This window comes from Gossypium raimondii, chromosome 6 (genome assembly GCF_025698545.1).
Source record: "Gossypium raimondii isolate GPD5lz chromosome 6, ASM2569854v1, whole genome shotgun sequence".
Taxonomy (NCBI): Eukaryota; Viridiplantae; Streptophyta; class Magnoliopsida; order Malvales; family Malvaceae; genus Gossypium; species Gossypium raimondii.
The window spans coordinates 16,082,821-16,097,001 of record NC_068570.1 but is presented as its reverse complement, the minus strand read 5'-3'; the positions used below and the strand labels follow the sequence as shown (position 1 = coordinate 16,097,001).

The following is a 14,181-nucleotide window of genomic DNA, read 5'->3' as shown; positions in this document are numbered from 1 at the left end:
AAAGGAAATGAAATATTTATATTAGAAAAAATAAAAAAATGAAATGATTGAATATGAAGAGAGTGAGATTAAAAGCTAAAATGAGAGGTTGGATGAATAAGGGAAAAAATTATGTAATATTTGTTCCTTAATTATTCTTTGGAATACCAACCCTCAAATCTTCAACCCAAAAGATAAATGCTAAAGCACGTACCGTTCAAAGACAAGGGAGAGATGGTTGTTCCTTAATTATTCTAATATTCTTTGTAGGATAATGTTTTGCTGGATTTTAACTTCTACTTTATATAAATTTATTAAAAGAATAACAAATTCACATTATCAAACTAATTAATCCCCTTTTGGCAAAAAACAAAAAACAAAAAAAACCTAATAATCCCTTAGTTGACATCTTATCATTGGGGAAAGAAAAAGTTTCTGAAATTATTGATTGTAAGTTTGTAACAACGTTTTAAATGGGTGTAATTAAAATGTAACGTGAAAACCAACAGTTAGTACCACAATTTCAAAGCTTTGTTTGAAAATAGAGTAGTTTTGTGTTTGGTTGTTGTTGTTTTTCCAATTCACTCTAAAATGTTTTACATGTTTCAAATCTTACATAATTTCTTTCATATTTAGTTACTCAATTTTTATAAATTTTTATTTTGGGTACTGAAAATAAAAAATTACAATTTAGGCACTCACCCTACATATTTTTATCATTTTAGTCAAATTTGCGATCAAATACACTTATTTTACTTTCCCAACTTTAATAAATTTTCATTTTAGTCTTTCATTATTAATTTTATTTTTTTAATAAGGGATAAACCTGAGATTTTATAGGGGAATTTGAGTTAGAAAAACCCTTTTATCTTTTTAGTTTCATTTCTTTTAGAATTGATCTTAGTTTAATCTCAGTAAAAGGAAAGGAAAAAATCTAGGGCTTTATTGGGAATTACCGGACATTTATAGAAAATAAAATACTTTAGTTTTACTAGAAAAATCAATTTATCTTTTCTTTTCTCTTTTTATAATTAACTTTAATTTTGAGGAAAAACTTGTGATTTTATAGAAAATTACTTGTATTTTTATAGAGAAAACTTATTTTTTTACAGAAAAAACCAGTTTATCTATTTAATTTCCTTTATTATTTCTTTAGAATTAATTTTAGTTTTTTAGTAAAAGGAAAATATTTGGGGTTTTACAATGAATTACCTAGGTTTTTTTACAAGAAAAACCTTGGTTATTTGAACCAAGCTAGACCAATTGGACCGGGAACCATCTAAGGTATCGATCCGGAGAAAGCATTTAGATTAATTGAGCTGGGAATCGGTACAGACTGGTTCAACCAAGCTAAAAAAATCAGTTCAACTGGTTTTTAATATTTTTTATTTTTATTAATTCTTTAATGATTTATTCAATCGAGTCATTTGGACTAGCGAACCGATGTTGGTGCGAAACTTCTGAATTGTTGGTGAGGAAAATCTCAAATACAATAACGAAATACGAATCATTAAGATTCTATTCAAGCCACTATCAATGAGATAGGGCTCCAAGGCATGTATCAAGCCACTATCGTTAAGATTCTATTCACCCCACTTATACTTGGTGTCTAGATAAGTTTCAAGCAAATGATCCTCAAGGATACAATGAAGCTTGATAATTATTTGCACTGATGAAAATAATGCACTAAGCATTGAGCAGAGTATAACAAAAAAATCATTTTCTATAAAGAATTTTTGCAGTAATTATTTATAGAACAGTCTAAGAATTGAAAAGATGAAAGAGAAAGAGAGAACTTCCTTTAGAACTTTTGGTATTTCTTTGTATTTATGCAAATGAAATTCAACTCTTGTTTATATTTATCATGTCTTTTCATAGAGACATAACTTTTCTATATGTGTCTTTTCTAAATAACTTACTATTCAAGTAATATAACTCTTTGTATAATTATTTGTTAAAACCAAGTGATATAACTCTTTGTATTTAAGAGACATAACTAATCACTATAACTATTGATTAAGAAAAAGTAATAACTTTTGATTGCTTGCACCATGTTATTTATAACTATTGGTTATTTATAATTTTTCATTTGCAACTATTAAGACAGTATATATTTTGAAAATGTTCTAATAACCAATGACCTCACCGATTCAACCACTGGTTCAATTCTAAAAAACTTGATAAAAGCCTAAGTTTTTACATTGAATTGAGTTACGAGCGAAAAACTTGGGTTTCATCTCAGCAGTTGAATAACTTAATTCCATGTAAAAATCTAAGGGTTTTTTGAAAAAAATAAAATTGATTCTAAAAAATGAGTGACCAAAATGAAAACTTACTAAAGTTGAGTGACTAAAATGAGTATATTTAATGGGAAATTAATAGTAGGTGACTAAAATGATAAAAGTATGTAACAATAATGCCTAAATTGTAATTTTTTATTAATGTTGCTCAAAATGAAAATTTGTAAAATTGGATCACCAACTATGTAGTTTGTGAACTTTTAATAAAGTATAAAATCATTTGAGTTGAAATTAGTAAGGTGTTTCTCAAAATCTCATATTCAACTTTGAACCGTGAAAGGTTGATTTTATGGAGTAAAAGAGAGATTGTTTTTTCAAAATATGTGATTGGAAAATATAATATTATTACACCGAAAAGAAAGTAGTATGTTTTTATATATATTATCAACATTAAATTATTATATTTTGGATTAATAGGCAAATTTGCTACTCTACTTTTAAGTAAAACTTAAAAATTATTATTGTTGACACCATTTTTTTTTGACAAAACGGGGTCGACTTGGATTTTGAAAATGAAAACAAAAATGGGAGTCGCCACCAATCTTTTTTGTGAGGTGTGATCGGTTCACCTCGTAAAACGATTGTTTTTAATAAACGGTTTAGATTTATTAAAACAATGCTTTTGGTCTACAAAATTCAAAGAAACAGGTTCGGGAGTCGATTACGTACGAGGAAGGATTAGCACCCTCGTAACGCCCAAAAATTGGTACCTAGTTGATTAATTATGTCTTAGTGTCGAAGATTAAAAACTCGAAAAGAATTTAAAAATACAATCCTCTTTATAATGTTGATTTTAAAATGCTTTAATTAAATCAAAAATAATGCCTCCTTAGCTCGAAGTAACAAGATGTCACACCCAGTAAGTTAGGACCTGACATCTCATATTTTGAGAGTAAGTTTGCATTTCACTTTTTTATTTAAACCTCATTTATTTTAATTTTAAAAGGATATTCGGTTACTTAGAATCAACGAGAAAAAATCGAAGCCCAGTAAGTTAGGGCACGATTTCTCGAATTTTCTAAATATAGAATATTACCTTTATTTTTTGAAATTTTGTGTGTTTGGAAATTTAAACGGATATTTTGCTATTTAGGTTTAACGAGAAAATCGAGACCCAGTAAGTTAGGGTACGTTTTCTCGAATTTCCAAACGCAAGATATTGCCTTGTTTTTGAAATTTTCTTTTTACAAATTTGGGTAAAAATAAACGTAACGTTTGAAATAGCGTGTGAAAAAAGGGTTGTGTTGATGGAATGACAATTTACAACAAGGAGAAACAATTTATCAAACGACAGGGTACACGAATGAATTACCATAGCATGGAAATACGAATAAACGAAATAATACACATAACGGCAATAATTACACGACACATCGAATACAAATATTAATAATCAAAGTAAACAAAACAAACAATATATAAGAGTCAATTTAAAGAAAATTATAGCTCCAAATGAATGATGTGTAAAGGCATTTCAAAAAAAACAATTCAAATAAATAGAATATATATAAAAAATGAAACTAAAATAAATAACAATGAAAACAATAAATAATAAATAATATATTTAAAATCAACATATAAAACAGTTTTAAAAAATATATATATATGTACATAAAATTTTGAAAGATATTCATACATAAGTTTATAAGAAATAATATATATATAAAAAATAAGAATAAAAATAAATTTAGTGTAAAACAGTTTCAAATAAATAATAAATATAAAAACTTAAAATAAGTAATGATAGAAGAACATATTTTAAAAATAAATAAATTAAATATATTGAGGATGTGGTTGAAACGGAATTAAAGAATCGGGTCTTAAAGCGCAAATACATGAAACAAAGTTGCTAGAAATTTGAAATAAAAGGCGCGAGGACATGGGGACCGATCACAGAAATATTCCCGTCCTTCATGCGCATCACCTTGTACAGGACTAGATTGGAACAAGCGAAAATTTATGTGGCCAAAATAAAATTGAAACAAAAGGCAGCATTGAATGTACCGCAGGATTGGAGGGGCCAAAGGCGCTAATTACCCATCAAGGCAAGCATACGCAGGTCTCCCCTCCTTCAAACGACGCCGTTTAACTGCTTATAAACCAAAACATTTTTTTTTACTTCACTTTTTCAGATTTTCTAAAAAAAACTGAAGGAGCCTTATTTTTTTCTCTCAACACCTCCCTATATTCGCCTAGGGTTTCTCTAAGCCTCCGTCGCGCGCCGCAGGGAGACCGGTGGTCGGCGTTAGCAAAGCCGACGTCTTTGGCCCCATTTCCAACATTTTAAAGGTCGAATCCCTTTATCCCGAAAAATGGAAAGAAAAGGATTTCGTTTTTCCTTTTTAAGTTCGATCCGACTACGAGAATCGACCCGACGATGGCGAAACCATGAGGCAACTCGGTGAACCTCTGCTTTCCCTTTATTCTCGTATTTTCCTTAAAATAAATAAATGAATAAAAATAAAAGAAAAGAAATCCTTTGACCGAAATCAGAATAACTTTACTCTTTTTTTATTTCTCCTGTTAGTAAATCGGGAAGAAAAAATTACGCCCTTATGCTCGATTTTATAACCGATTTTAAAATTCCTAAACTTCTATTTTTTTGTTTTGCTATTTGGCTGCTTGTTGTTGCGTGTTTTTGCTGTTTTACAGGTGTTCTGACACGCGTGAAGGGGCGATGGTAGGTGGATCTCAAGCGGTGGCGATGTGCGCAGAGGCTGGCAGAGGCGTGTGTTGGTGGTGGCGCGCATGGGAGGAGCGGCAGAGGCTAGGGTTCCCCTTGGCTGATAATTTTTAGTTTTAGTTGGGCTAGGGTTTAGTTTTGATTTGGGTTAGGAATCTGGGCTTGTTTTTTTGTAATTGGACTGTTTTGAATGTGTTGGGCCCGGGCAGATTTTGAGCTTTACAGCTGCCCCTCTTTGCTCATTGTCGTGCAACGGGAATGAAGCAAAGACTTTTAAGAAAGGCCAAAATTGTCCGGTCTTGCCGATTCTCGACTCGTTCTGGTGTTTCTCTTCTTCAAGTAGCTTCACTCCAGTCCATTGCGTCTTATTGCTTTGATCCATTTCATGGTATCTTTAGAGAGATATGACTTCAATCTACTCTGTTGCAACTCCATGGGGATGAGATTTGTGGTTTTAGCCTGCTCCACTGCAACTTCAGGGAGATAAGACTTGCATCCTCAACCTGCTCCACTGCAACTTCAAGGAGATAATGTTTGATATGATAAGATCTAATTCGACCTACTGACTTCAGAGGTATATGATTCATCATTTTAATCCGCTCCACTGCAACTTCAGGGAGATAGGATTAGTAGCTTCTGTCTGCTCCACTACTGCTTAGGGAGATAAGATCTGTGGTTTTTATCCGATCCACTGTAACTTTAGGGAGGTAGGATTGGTTTTTTTCTGTCTGCTCCACTACTGCTTAGGGAGATAAGACTTGATGCGATCTGCTCCACTACTGCTTAGGGAGATAAGATCTGTGGTTTTTATCCATTCCACTGCAACTTCAAAGAGATAAGATCCACTGCAACTTTCAAATTGACTGCAATGTCGAGGAACAAGATTCGCCATTGTAGCTTCAATCTATTCCACTGCACCGCCAGGGAAGTAAGATTCACCGTTTCGGCTTTAATCTTTTAAATTGCAATGTCGGGGAAGCAAGATTCACCGTTGTAGCTTCAATCTATTCCACTGCACCGCCAGGGAAGTAAGATTCACTGTTGCAGCTTTAATCTTTTAAATTGCAAGGTCGGGGAAGCAAGATTCGCCGTTGTAGCTTTAATCTACTCCACTGCATCACCATGAAAGTAAGATTCGCCATTGTGGCTTCCATCTTTTAAATTGCAATGTCGGGGAAGCAAGATTCGCCGTTTTAGCTTTAATCTACTCCACTGCATCGCCATGGAAGTAAGATTCGCCATTGCAGCCTCAATCTTTTAAATTGCAATGTCGAGGAAGCAAGATTCACCATTGTAGCTTCAATCTATTCCACTGCACCGCCAGGGAAGTAAGATTCACCGTTTCGGCTTTAATCTTTTAAATTGCAATGTCGGGGAAGCAAGATTCACCGTTGTAGCTTCAATCTATTCCACTGCACCGCCAGGGAAGTAAGATTCACTGTTGCAGCTTTAATCTTTTAAATTGCAAGGTCGGGGAAGCAAGATTCGCCGTTGTAGCTTTAATCTACTCCACTGCATCACCATGAAAGTAAGATTCGCCATTGTGGCTTCCATCTTTTAAATTGCAATGTCGGGGAAGCAAGATTCGCCGTTTTAGCTTTAATCTACTCCACTGCATCTCCATGGAAGTAAGATTCACCGTTGCGGCCTCAATCTTTTAAATTGTAATGTCGAGGAAGCAAGATTCGCCGTTGTAGCTTTAATCTGCCCCACTGCATCGCCATGGAAGTAAGATTCGTTGTTGCAGCTTCAATCTTTTAAATTGTAATGTCGGGGAAGCAAGATTCACCGTTGTAGCTTCAATCTGTTCCACTGCATCACAAGAGAGATAAGGTTTAATAAGATCTTCTCTACTGCAACTTAAGAGAGATAAGATATGTTTTCTTCGATCTACTTCGCCACCAGTATGGGAAGACAAGATTTGCATCTTCGATCCACTTCCTACCAATATAGGAAAACAAGACCTGCTATCTTCGATCTACTTCACGCCAATACATGAAGACAATATCTGCTTTCTTGGATCTACTTCGCCACCAGTATGGGAAGACAAGATATGCATCTTCGATCCACTTCCTACCAATATAAGAAGACAGGACCTGCTATCTTCGATCTACTTCACTGCCAACATAGGAAGACAAGATCTACTTTCTTCGATCTACTCCGCCACCAATATGGGAAGACAAGATCTGTATCTTCGATCCACTTCCTACCAATATAGGAAGACAGGACCTGCTATCTTCGATCTACTTCACTACCAACACAGGAAGACAAGATCTACTTTTTTGATCTACTCCGCCACCAATATGGGAAGACAAGATCTGCATCTTCGATCCACTTCCTACCAATATAGGAAGACAGGATTTGCATCTTCGATCCACTTCCTACCAATATAGGAATATAGGGCCTGCTATCTTTGATCTATTTCACGCCAAAACATGAAGACAAGATCTGCTTTAATGACTTCAATCCATCCTACTGCAACTTCAGGGGTATAAGATCTGTTTCTTTGATCTGTTCTCTGGGGATCATGACCTGTAAAATTTGTTTTATGGACCTATTTATGCCTAGTGTTTAGGATGACATGATCAGAATGAATCAAATGCTCCTAACTAGATGTGTATGAATGATATTTGCATTGAATGATATTTGTATGAATGCAAAATGTCATTTTTAGAGAATGATCATCTTTTACTGCTTAGGTTGTCATTACTCGCTGTTCGTCAAGGTTCTATCACTGATACTTGTTCAGCTGGTATCTTTGACAGAAAAACCAAAGAAATAGTCACAATTTAGACTATTCTTTCTCCAATGCTTCTAACCCTTAAGTTGGTTAGTTCTAAACAATAGCCCTGTTCCAAGTCCTCGTACTATTTAAAAGCTTTCAGAGTAATATACAGAACTCCTTCTGCTTGAATATTATCAGTCCATTAATCGTGATTTCAATGAAAAATGCTTGAAAAAGATTATCAAAATAGACAAGATGAAATTTTGTCGAGAGCAAAGCTCGAAATGAATCAATCAATCAAGATAGCAAATTTTGCTAGAATAAAAAAATAAGAATAAATTAATCAAGATGGCGTATTTTTTCAAAAATACAAAAAATGAATAAAATGGAAATAGGTGCCCCATATATCGTAGCATGAGCTTCTCTACCCCAAACATCTTGAGGACCCCTTTTGAACTTGATGTGTTTAGAAATCCTAGAAGACTTTGTTGATGCCCCAACATGTAGCATCTCTCCTTCTTATTAATTCAGAGAGGACAAGACTACCGTATGCCCCACCTTCAATCAAAATTTGAACTGCCCATTCCTGGGTTTTCAATTCAAAACCCCTTTGGTCTCAAGGTGCCCTTTGCGGGTTTTCACCTTGGCCTCTACCTTTTCTTTTTCATTTTTCTTTTCTTTTTTTTCGTTTGTTTTTTCAAGTGAAGTATTTATTGCTTGAATCAGAAATCTCAAGATTAGGCAAGTTCTTGCCATCTATCCTGGTCAATATCAACGATTCTTCAGATAAGGCATTCCACATAAGTTCCTTTCTAGTTTGGCATCCACTTTCTTCTGAAGTCCTTTTGTATAGGAAGGATCTTCTTCGATATCAGGTCCCCCTCATGGAATTTTCTGGAGCAAACCTTTTTTGGTGAACTCGTATCATTCGCTTTTGGTACATCTGACCATGACGGATAGCTTTCAACCCTTACTCTTCGATCAAATTTAACTGATCATATCGGGCTTAGATCCATTTTACTTCATCCAACTTCAACTCTGACAAGACTCGAAGGGAAGAAATATCACCTTCGATAGGTAAGACTGCCTCTATTCCATATACCAATGAGAAATGAGGTGCCCCAGTAGAGGTTTTTTTATTTTTTTGTCTCTTTTGTTCTTTTTTTGTTTTTGTGTTTTTGGTTTTTTTGCCTCCACTAAACCGTTCATTTTAGGGCGACATGGTGTTAATCTTGAATAGACTGCAAACTTCTGATGTCGTGCGGTTGTTCAAATTCAATGCATTGTCTAATATGATCCTTTTTGGCATTCCATATTGACATATGATTCTTCAAGAAAATTGCTGATTGTCAGCTTTGTGATATTGGCATATGAAACAACCTCTACCCACTTGATGAAGTAATCAACGACCATAAAGATGGATCGATGACTGCCAGAAGCTTTTAGCGAGATCGGCCCAATGACATCCATGCCCCTCATAGAAAAAGTCCATAGAAAAGTCATAACATGAAGAGATAAAGGAAGCACATAAATCTTGTCTCCATAAGTTTTGCCCTTGTGGCTTTTCTTGGTATAACTGATGCAATCCCCTTCCATGATGGACCAGCAGTACCCAAATCTCATGATTTGCTTGGCCATTGCAAAACCATTAGCATGGGTTCCTCAGACACCCGTATAGACCTCTTCCAAGATCTTCTTTGCCTCAAGAGTGTCCACACGTCTTAGTAGCTCAGGCATATCTTGGTACAATCATGTGAAAACATCATTGAATTCTTAAAGTAACTCAATGACGTCTCACTTTGTCTCCGTGGTGATACAGGCTCTGATCTTCACCTTTTTCTGTTCTCCTAAGCTCACAATTCCCCACTGATTTTTTGTAAGGTAGGATCTATTTTTCGACTTGCTCTACCATCCTTAACAAATCAGGAGATAAACTAAAGTCTCAATCATCTTCAAAGTCTTGAAGATCCTCTAGACGTATATCTTGCTCAAAAGAAAGTTTTGAGTCAATAGCAGTGTCGTTCATATCATTGATATCTAAAGACCTGTTCTAGGGACGAAGGAAGACTCAAAGAGCTAATGAATCAAAGGGTAATTACCTGTGTGGTATGAGTATGAATGAACTGGAAGGAAAAAAAGAATATTTGCCAAAACAAGGCACAGATTCATTTCGTTGAAATAAAGAATAGTGGACATGTGCCTTTTTCACAAAAGGATTTTCTATTGCTCCCAGGCTTAAAACAATAAGAGCGTTCCAAATATTACTCTGAAATGGTCCTAAAAATTACAAGAATCTCCTCCACAGCCCAGTTGTTTTGAACGCCTCTAGGGATGTAGAAACAAATTCATGATAGACTTTTTCATTTTTTTAGTTCTTCTTCAAAGGCACAAACATCTTCACCTTTCGAACCATCGATATATTCAAATAATTCCAATTCTTTATCATCCATCTGGTTCTGTACTAGAGTTCTAAACTCGACGTACTTTTGGATTTTAGGAAATTTACTGTATGCAATGAAATGTAATGTTGATGCATGAATGCGTATTTTTGGATTTTAGGAAATTTATTGTATGCAATGAAATGTAATGTTGATGCATGAGTGCAAAAAAGAGACGTTAATTCTTGGTTCAATTCTATTAGAACAACTTTACTGGAAAACAAATCTCTTTACATAAAGTGGATATATATACGGTTTTGCCATTATAGGCGGAGACATTGGATCCTCTTCTTCATTCGAGCGTTAAGATAAATCTCGCGAACTCTTTAAAAGGGACGTCTCTTCTATCTCCCTTTTGCTTGATCCGGGCTGCGACTCATTGCTCACTCATCCTCGTGATACTCGTTGGCTTCTCTTTAAGAAAGTTCAGCGGCCCTCGAATAATCTTTGTCATCTTGAGTCTTCAGGCAACGAGGCAAAGTCGTGTACTCATTCACCAGACTATCACTCTTCTCTTATCACATTTTCTTAGACCATATTCGGACAACCGTATTGTCATCCACTTTATAAAGAAACCCATTTTCTTACTATTTAGCAACTGAACGTGAATCAACACATTTTTTTATGATGAAAATGGAATGCAATCATATCCAAAACAAAAGAAAACAGGTTAGTACAAAGCAAAAGCAAGCAAGAAGAAATAGAACACATATTCGGGTGACCACTAGGGGTTTGAAGTGGCTCTACCTAGGGTAGGCTTCTAAGGCTCATTATATGCGGTTTGGTTCTAAAGTAAATGTACCCGAACCAGAAGATTCCTCAATCCTCACCCATTATAGGCTCATACGGACCGAGTTCAGTTCAAGGGAATACATTTTCCTATGGCTGCACGAAGATGAAAATCTCACGAAGACATAGGTACGGATGTATCCCGAAAGCAATCCACTACCCTGCACGGAGGTGAAAACCTCACGAAGGACTAGTTTCTCACTCCCACTTAAAAGTGTGTGACCAACGGTTATGAAATGCAATGTGCAGAAACTAAAAGACTTCAATTAATAAAGCAAACCTGTCAAAATGATGCAGACCATAAAAATGCGACAAAAGGATCATAATTTTAAATCGAATTTTATAATTTCTGACAAAAAGACAAGAAATAATCAACTCGTGGCTTGACTCTCTTATTTTGGGTCTCCAGTGGAGTCGCCAAGCTGTTGACACCATTTTTTTTTGACAAAACGGGGTCGACTTGGATTTTGAAAATGAAAACAAAAATGGGAGTTGCCACCAATCTTTTTTGTGAGGTGTGATCGGTTCACCTCGTAAAACAGTTGTTTTTAATAAACAGTTTATATTTATTAGAACAATGCTTTTGGTCTACGAAATTCAAAGAAACAGGTTCGGGAGTCGATTACGTACGAGGAAGGATTAGCACCCTCGTAACGCCCAAAAATTGGTACCTAGTTGATTAATTACTGTCTTAGCGTCGAAGATTAAAAACTCGAAATGAATTTAAAAATACGATCCTCTTTATAATGTTGATTTTAAAATGCTTTAATTAAATCAAAAATGGAAAATGCCTCCTTAGCTCGAAGTAACAAGATGTCACACCCAGTAAGTTAGGATCCGACATCTCATATTTTGAGAGTAAGTTTGCATTTCACTTTTTTATTTAAACCTCATCTATTTTAATTTTAAAAGGATATTCGGTTACTTAGAATCAACGAGAAAAAATCGAAGCCCAGTAAGTTAGGGCACGATTTCTCGAATTTTCTAAATATAGAATATTACCTTTATTTTTTGAAATTTTGTGTTTGGAAATTTAAACGGATATTTTGTTATTTAGGTTTAACGAGAAAATCGAGACCCAGTAAGTTAGGGTACGTTTTCTTGAATTTCCAAACGCAAGATATTGCCTTGTTTTCAAAATTTTCTTTTTACAAATTTGGGTAAAAATAAACGTAACGTTTGAAATAGCGTGTGAAAAAAGGGTTGTGTTGATGGAATGACAATTTACAACAAGGAGAAACAATTTATCAAACAACAGGGTACACGAATGAATTACCATAGCATGGAAATACGAATAAACGAAATAATACACATAACGGCAATAATTACACGACACATCGAATACAAATACTAATAATCAAAGTAAACAAAACGAACAATATATAAGAGTCAATTTAAAGGAAATAATAGCTCCAAATGAATGATGTGTAAAGGCATTTCAAAAAAATGAAAAATATAAACAATTCAAATAAATAGAATATATATAAAAAATGAAACTAAAATAAATAACAATGAAAACAATAAATAATAAATAATATATTTAAAATCAACATATAAAACAGTTTTGAATATATATATATATATATGTACATAAAAATTTTGAAAGATATTCATACATAAGTTTATAAGAAATAATATATATATAAAAAATAAGAATAAAAATAAATTTAGTGTAAAACAGTTTCAAATAAATAATAAATATAAAAACTTAAAATAAGTAATGATAGAAGAACATATTTTAAAAATAAATAAATTAAATATATTGAGGATGTGGTTGAAACGGAATTAAAGAATCGAGTCTTAAACTGCAAATACATGAAACAGGTTGCTAGGGGGCTGAAATAAAAGGCGCTGAGGACATGGGGGATCGACTGCGCAATATTCCCCGTCCTTCATGCGCATCACCTTGTACAGGACTGGATTGGAACAAGCGAAAAATTATGTGGCCAAAATAAAAATGAAACAAAAGGCAGCATTGATTGTGCCGCAGGATTGGAGGGACCAAAGGCGCTAATTACCCATCAGGGCAAGCATGTGCAGGTCTCCCCTCCTTCAAACGGCGCTATTTAACTGCTTATAAACCAAAACATTTTTTTTACTTCACTTTTTCAGATTTTCTAAAAAAAACTGAAGGAGCCTCAATTTTTTTTCTCTCAACACCCTCCCCTATATTCGGCCTAGGGTTTCTCTAAGCCACCGTCGCGCCGCCGCCAAGATCGGTGGTCGGCGTTGCGCAAAGCCGACGTCTTTGGCCCCGTTTCCAACATTTTAAAGGTCGAATCCCTTTATCCCGAAAAATGGAAAGAAAAGGGTTTCGTTTTTTCCTTTTTAAGTTCAGTCCCGGCTACGGAGAATCGACCCCCCCGACGACTGCGAAACTGCGAGGCAACTCAGGTGAACCTCTGCTTTCCCCTTTATTCTCGTATTTTCCTTAAAAATTAATAAACAGAATAAAATAAAAGAAAAGAAATCCTTTGACTGAAATCAGTAATAACTTTGCTACTGTTTTTATTTCTCCTGTTCGTAAAATCGGGAAGAAAAAAATTACAGCCCTTATGCTCGGTTTTTATAACCGATTTTAAAATTCCTAAACTTCTATTTTTTGTCGTTTTGCTATTTGGCTGCTTGTTGTTGTGTGTTTTTGCTGTTTTGCAGGTGTTCTGACACGCGTGGAGGGGCGATGGTAGGTGGATCTCAAGCAGTGGCGACGTGCGCAGAGGCTGGCAGAGGCGTGTGTTGGTGGTGGCGCGCATGGGAGGAGCGGCAGAGGCTAGGGTTCCCCTTGGCTGATAATTTTTAGTTTTAGTTGGGCTAAGGCTTATTTTTAATTTGGGTTAGGAATTTGGGCTTATTTTTTTGTAATTAGACTGTTTTGAATGTGTTGGGCCCGGGCAGATTTTGGTCTTTACAATTATTATTATTTTTTTAATATTTGCTGTTATACTTTTGGAGTAAAGAATTAGACTTTTAAATCGTCTCGACACTATTATCAAACACAAAAACAGGTTGGATACTCTGTCGTTGATGCATCGGCTCAATGAAACAATTTAAGTAGCAATAATCTAAAAAAATAATAGTATGTATGAAATTTTATTGATCTAACGGAGTAACACTAAAAGGAAGGTTCTACGTTGGAAAAAGAAAATTGCAAGTACTAACAGGGAGGATGAGAAAACCATAAATGAATCACAACTCAGGTTTTGCATAACATAGAATTCTATGCTAGTCTTGCTATATTCAGCAACCCATTATGCATTTCCTCATACC

The 14,181-nt window shown here is 34.8% G+C and overlaps 1 long non-coding RNA gene across 1 annotated transcript; it reads left to right on the top strand.

Annotated features, from left to right (window-relative positions):
- The first annotated feature begins 12,873 nt into the window (after positions 1 to 12,873).
- LOC105771553 (uncharacterized) lies at positions 12,874 to 13,886 on the top strand. The gene is made up of 2 exons (XR_001126556.2): positions 12,874 to 13,308; positions 13,570 to 13,886. It is a non-coding gene; the product is annotated as an uncharacterized LOC105771553 (long non-coding RNA).
- The last annotated feature ends 295 nt before the right edge of the window (positions 13,887 to 14,181 follow it).